The following is a 6,000-nucleotide window of genomic DNA, read 5'->3' on the forward strand; positions in this document are numbered from 1 at the left end:
GACTCCCATATGTAAATAATTTGTGTATATGCAGTATTCATCAAACTTCAAAATCATGTAACAAACCTTTGAGATTAAAAGTTTCACAGACAAAATGAAACTTTTACACCAAGTAGGATGAAACACTGTTTGTTTCGAGAAGATCGATGATTATTCTGAAATGAATAGATGAATTAAAATTAGTTTCAGCAGTGTCAATCACTTTAAGCTGCTTCTACGTTCATTCAATATGCTATAGTCTATAAATATATAGCACCAACATAAATCCCTCGTAATAGATATTGAAATGCAGATTTTAAAAATTGCATTGTTATATTATCTATTTTTTTAATTGATCACATTGAAGCGCTTGCAGTGTTTCGAACGAGTCGAACTTTTAGATGGTTACATTATATAAAGTCTCATATATCTAGATGTAAGGATGAACTCTTGTGAAATAATGGAGTATGTAAAGTTGTGAAAGTTTTATATTTTTATATACAACCTCAAATATTGATTTATCATTTAGACATGGTGTAAATTTTCTTGTGCCACTCTTATCTTCATAAATATGATTATGTTAAAAGCTCTTACATACAAGTCTTTTTGCAACTGTGCTGTATCTAAATTGACAATAGAATACTCTCTGTACGGGTAAATGAAAATTCGTCAAATTTACTAGGGATGCAGATAATAAATTACTCTCATAAGGGCACGAAACATTGATAGGCACAATTATTGAGAATACCTCGGTTTTAAGCCACATAAATCCCGGGTAGCAGATATTTACAACAGACTGTACATTTCTGAGAGCGTCCTATGTCTCTAACAGTTTATGTTCATGTTTTATCGTTTTATTATAGAACCGTTTTATGATTATAACAATTAATTAATTACTTTGTTTGTTTGTGCGGTTTTAACGTAACCTTAACACTTTGAGTCATATACGATGTCTGCAGTGTGGCAGTTTATAGTGATGTCTAGCACTTGAACATCATACCACAGACACGTAACATAATGTCCCACCCAGGCACATTATCCTGACACCAGGCTGAGCAGTCCTAACACTAACCTCTTAATGCTGAGCACCTATCAAGGCAGCTGCTAGTACCATTTTTGTAAGTCTCTGGTATGACTCGGCTGTGATTCGAACCAGCGACCTCCCGCATCCGAGAAGGACGCTGTAATCACTTAGGCGTACGGAGTAGTCGTAATCGTTTTGTACATTATTTCATAAGAGGCATAAGTGCCAACTTCATAATTGTACGTCCAGTGTTTCTCAGAGTTCCTATCTCTATGATTCTCTTAGGTAGCAATAGCCGTTTAATCGATTATATCATTTCTAACTCGGCAGTAAAAATTTGTTGTCAGGTGATGCAGTACAGAAAATATTGTCTTGAAAGAACCAGATCAACTTTACAACATGGTGCGCTTCTTCTGGCTGAGGTGTTTGCAAGCATAACCACCAAGGTGCCCACATTGTAACACTAACAAAAGGTTACCTTGAATTTTATAACTTTCTCTTTTACTATCAAATAGGAAATAATTATTCAGGAAATGAAGTGCCCAGTGCCAATATTGAAGGGTGAAGATCTTAAATAACAGAATACACGTTAAAATGTATACGGCCATCAACAGCGAGTTTGGCGTGATGAAAATGGAGGACTGGAGGATTAGTAAAAGCGAAAATGAAGAACTAGATAATATGTATGCCATCTACATTCAAGAAGGACCGTTTCATAAATCTGGTTCTGAGTTTTAGGAGGGATTACCATCCAATGTGTCAAATCCTGTCTGTATGTTCTCTCTCTTTGCGGCAAATCTAACGCTACCACTTTTAAATAAACTATGCATGTATGGGTATCGTAGAGGCTTTTACGAACGTGTATAGTGGTGACAATATTAATTATAAATGAACTAAGAAAGGCAAGGTACATCACATAACTGTACGCTGGGCTAAAAATAACCACTGGTTGTACTTAAGCTATTTATAGTTCTGGATGACTAGTAGGGAAGCCAAAAGCTATAATGCAATGTTTCATTCAGTGACTTAAATTTGTCGCGATTGAAACGAAAAGTTTATTCAGTCAGTGGGTAAGATTAATTGACATGATATGCCAATAATGAGCTAATGAAATTTAAGTGCGACGGTATTTTGATAGTACCGACACTGTAATGTTTGAGCCTTTATTGTAACTATTGTATTAGCACGCCCTCCCATATGTCCCCACCCCTTTCCGATTTTAGAAATAATAAATATGAATGATATAAAAATGCACAAAATGTAGCCATTTAATTCTTTGATTTATAACACCTATCCTTACAGTCGCGAAGGGTCACAAACACTGTCGACTTATCGGCATTTCAAAGCAAAATGTAGATCCCGAAGTAAACAATCAGATATACTCATCATCGTCCTTTTCTGGTTTCTAGAACAGTCCATTTCAGTAGAAACTGTGTCGTCTGCTTCCAGTATTTGATATAATATAATATATAATATTACTGTGATACAGGTTAGAGAATTTTTAATTCGTACTCTATGGAGAATCGAACCCAGGTGCGCGGATAAACGGCACCCATCGCCTAGCCTGCACACAGGAGCCCGTATTCCCTCAAGACTAAGCACACATCACCAAAAAATGGTGCTGCTGAATCGGTGTTATATGCACTCGTGTGTAGCAAACTCACTCGACCTAGTAATTAATTCTCATGTATCTACACAGTCATACCGAATTCCTATGAAAGAAATCAAGGTATGTATAGTTAATTATAGAGAATTATACATATACACTAGACATAACAGAAAGTGCTGTCTATGGATTCTACAGAAGAATGCTTGATTATAGTAGACACAATTCATATTTTAATACAAATAATACTATCGCACCGGTTAGAGAATTTTTAATTCGTACTCTACAGATATTCGAACTCAGGTCCACGGGTAAACGGCATCCACTGCCTTGCCTGCACACACGAGCCCATATTCCCTCACGACTAACCAAACATCATCAAAAATGATGTTACTCAATCGGTGTTAAATGCACTAGTGGAGCAGACACACTCTCATGACGACCTAGTAAATCATTCTCATGTAACTGCACATATTTCCTACGTATTAAAATATTAATTCTGCATACTATTACAACCATTCTTCTATAGAATCCAGGGATAGCAGTTTCCGTTCTGTCTGGTGTATACTTCTTTCTCACTCTCTCTTTATATATTGTGGAAAAAGACCGGGATGGGGTTCGTTTATTTGAATCTGGATATTCGCAACTTTTAATTAGAAGTACAAACAGCAGTAGATTTAATTTGAAAAAGCTATGGAAGCACATGTAGATAATGGACTAAAACTATTTTCATGATGAATTTGAAAAATACCAGTTGTCAGCCAGAGTTTTCGAAAGTTTTCCAACGACTTGTTTGATACATAGGTGAAGAGTACTGCATTATATGCCCGTGAACTGTGGTGTTTTGGTATTGATCGTATGCATTCAAGACTTATGAAATATTTATTTAATACACAAATTACAAGTTCAATTTTATCCATTCATGGGAAACACGATTATCTGACATCCACAGTTAAAAGGGATGTAAGTGTAGTTAACAAGTCAGCTAGGATTGGTTTATCCCAATAGAAGTTCCTCTGGCACACTAAACTACCGTCCACATAGTGTTCTGGAATGCTGTACTTTTATATCAGACAAGAAAACGTGTACAGATTCCCGAGTACATGTTGAGTGTTTTAGGCATCACATTTGCCAGATGGATAGGATTAGGGAGAATAACATTGGCCACAGGAAACACCATACTATGGTTAAGGAAACATGATGATCAACATCGAGAAGGCATTGTCTTGGCCATAAACAAACAACGTAACAGCACACTTATACAGTTGACTGCCACGAAAAAATCATATATACTAGGTACAACTCATACTTTGCGAAGACATCAATCATCACATGATATGTTGCCACAGTTGACGCTGACGATGAGATCATCATCATCTTTATTTCCTTCCATAGAAGATTACATGACATAACTAAAATCATCTGAATACAATCAATAAATAAGTAAAAAAAAACAACAAAAAAAAAAAACTGTATATTAGACTAGTGTGCTGTCTGGTTTTAGCCGACCGCTACACTGAGGCAGGTCGTAAGTATTCGTGTAACGAAGAGAATCTATCAAAATCTGCTTGATTATAGATATACGAACTCTCCAGAGGCTATTTTCAAGATCAGCAATTTTTGACCTTACAATTTCGTTTCAATTTTGTTTATCAGGAATTTCGGAATGCAGCAAATAATCAGCTAGATACTCGAGTAAGTCAAAAGTCTTTAACGTATAATATCAATTTGAAATTAACCCGTAGCTTGACAGGCATCCGCTCAAAATGAAGTGAAATAATGCAATGTTAAACATACGTTTAGTATGTACATTATTAGGCATCAAACGCAATCTGTGTAAAAACATCAATTTCATTCTATCATTTTCTGACTGCGCTAATGTCCATCCTAGCATTCCCAGGGCGATGTCTGATCTAGGATGTGCTGTGAAGCCTTGTAAATGTTTGGCAAAATACCTCAGAGTTTTATCCAGTGAACAGCGGTCACTTTTTGAAACGTTACACCATAATTCACTTCCATAAAACACAAGGAAAAATATTTTTTGATTACATTTGCAGCAACCAAAGGATTTAAACCATTAGGTTTAATGCCAATACCAAAAAGGACCGTGAAAATATTTTTTTCTTTTCTTGCAGGCATCGATTATTGCGTAATGCAACGTCAGCTTTGAGTTAATCCGGTGACCCAGGTGTGTTGCCGAATCAGTAACCGGCAAACATGACGGGCCAAGATACCATTTCATAATTATTGTATTGTGGACCGAAAATGATAATGTATGACTTTGTGACACTAAGCTAGAATCGCCACTTATAACGATAGGCGTATGCTATATCTAACAGCTTTTGTAGATTGCTAGGATATATAGACAAAAAGTGAGATATCATCAGCAAGGTTTGGATTTCCCACAGCTAAAGATCCAAACTTTGCTCCAAATCCACTACCTTCTAACTGTGGCAGCAAGTCATTTATAAAAATTGTGCACATCAAGGTTGACAAAACACCCCCTTGTCTCACTCCTTGGCCAATCGAGAATCAGTCCGAAAATTGCCCATTGACAAGAACTTTACTCTGTAAATTTTGTATACGTGTTAAAAAATATCAAAAGGGATTAACAAGTAATTCCCAGCATGAATACTTTAAAAAGTAATCTGTTGTGCCACACTGTACCGAATGCCTTTTTGTATAAAAAAAATCAGCAAAAACCCGTGAACCCATGTTTACATTATATTGTACTGATTGCAACAGCAAAAACTCGCTGTTGTGCAGCCTAAACCGTTTTGGTAACCATGTTGTTGTGAACTGCATATATTAGAATTAGTATCTTTGAGCCAAGTTATCATACGTTCATGAATAATTTTCTCAAAAGGTTTACATATAACAGGCAGTAAAGTAACAGCCCTGTAACGTTCGAGGGAGTTCTTTATTTTCTGTTATCTTTGTAGAGTGGTATTACTAACCCTTTTTGCAATCTACAGGTATGTAAAATTGATCAATCATCTGAGTAAATAAAATTGTCATACACTCGATGAGGTAGTCGCTGCCATAGATCAAATGTTCATTGTAAATTTGATCATGGCCAGATGCTTTTGATTTCTTTAGACTTCTAATGATTTATCTTACTTCGTTTACACTGATACTGGTCTGTAAGGCCTCAATGTGGCTTTCTCCGTCCTGTAGACCCCGATTTAATTCTCTCTCTTTAAATTCATAAACGTTTCCGTCAAAACTATGAATAAAAGTTGGCGTGTGAATGTCCTCATAGCATTTGGCAAAGACATTTGCGATGGAATCATCATCACGGACACAAACTCCATCAGTTGGGGCCCCGAGTGGCCGAGTGGTCTAAAGCGCTCTCCGTTACAGATCACTACCATCTCACCTCTGTCTGCAT

Source organism: Sinohyriopsis cumingii, chromosome 6 (assembly GCF_028554795.1).
Source record: "Sinohyriopsis cumingii isolate HCF-2022 chromosome 6, ASM2855479v2, whole genome shotgun sequence".
Classification (NCBI taxonomy): domain Eukaryota; kingdom Metazoa; phylum Mollusca; class Bivalvia; order Unionida; family Unionidae; genus Sinohyriopsis; species Sinohyriopsis cumingii.